The following is a 1,599-nucleotide window of genomic DNA, read 5'->3' on the forward strand; positions in this document are numbered from 1 at the left end:
ATATATATATATATATATATATAAAGCGCAGTCACACCGCTATGATAAAGTGATCATGACGTCATATTGTCATCAAGGAAATGTTATTTCAATCAAACGTTGCTGTATAATGTCGAGCCAAAGAGAATACAAGCTAGCAGTGAGGATGCAGTAGTCGCTAGCCTGATGTAGATGGAGGGATTATATGTGCTCGTTGGTTTATATGTTGCTGCCATGTCACTAGTCAAGTAGGAATCGCTATAGAATGCTTAGAGCGATAAACGAACAGCTTCCATGCAGTGCGCATATTCGCATACATCGATCACTTCTGCTATCTACTCGATCGCTTCTACTCTGTTCACAGCTACAACGACAGAGCAAATGGCTGCTACCGCATTGTCAGATTTAAATAAAGTTATTAAAAATATTTCATATTGATTATCGAATGCTTTTTATCGAATGATTATCGAATGCTTTTGTTTGATTTTACGTGTGTGGTGTTATCGGCGATTAAGTTCATTTACCCTGGTTAGGGTTAGGGTCAGGGTTAGGGTTAGGGTTAGAGTCAGGGTTAGGGTTAGGGTCAGGGTTAGGGTCAGGGTTAGAGTCAGGGTTAGGGTTAGGGTTAGGTTAAGTTCAGGGTTAGAGTCAGGGTTAGGGTTAGGGTTAGGGTTAAGGTCAGGGTTAGAGTCAGGGTTAGGGTTAGGGTTAAGTTTAGGGTTAGGATTCGGGGTATGGTCAGGTTATGCTTATTTGCTGTGAGATGTGGTACCAACCGCTTGGGTAATAAAGAATGGATAATGTGTTGCCATGTGCGCAATAATGCACGACGTAACAAATTATAGGGTAACGGCAGGATGAAAAGGAATTCGTTCTGAATTAATTGCTTTGATGTGAATGCGATGTGAGGACGAGAATGCGGTCAACGTTCATCATTGTCATCATGTATAATGTATGTAATTATGCTGTTCAAAAGCTATGATAGACAATGGCGTTAAATTATCACTTCACACAAATGACTCGTTCGAGCGAAATGTTATAATGTTATACGTTTTAATTCATACGGTTACAGCGTCGTAAACTTACTTTTGGTTTTTAACCTTAACACAAATTTAAATAATCCGTAACTCTCGCATCCATGCGCATCTTGAGTAATTAAAAAGAACGTTTCGATTTACATTCAAAAGAACTGCAAAACCTGTACACGCTTCCTAACAGTTATATGCTGTAGCTAAATACTTTGTATAATATTTTGTATAATACTACGTAATGCTTGTATACCTGCTAGCTGAATACTTTGTATAACACTACTTAACGCTTGTATACCGGCTAGCTGAGCGGAGTGCAGGGCAATTTTTAACGCAACAGCCGATAAAGTGCATGAATAAGCGTATTCATGAGTAAGGCTTTGGCAAGCATTAGTAAATGTCAATGTACCCATCTATTGCTAATATGATGCATGTGTCACTGTATGTGTGTGTGTGTGTGTGTGTGTGTGTGTGTGTGTGTGTGTGTGTGTGTGTGTGTGTGTGTGTGTGTGTGTGCGCGCGCGTGTGTGTGTGTGTGTGTGTGTGTGTGTGTGTGTGTGTGCGCGTGTGTGCGTGTGTGTGTGCGTGTGTT

This window comes from Priapulus caudatus, unplaced genomic scaffold (genome assembly GCF_000485595.1).
Source record: "Priapulus caudatus unplaced genomic scaffold, Priapulus_caudatus-5.0.1 Scaffold21, whole genome shotgun sequence".
Classification (NCBI taxonomy): domain Eukaryota; kingdom Metazoa; phylum Priapulida; class Priapulimorpha; order Priapulimorphida; family Priapulidae; genus Priapulus; species Priapulus caudatus.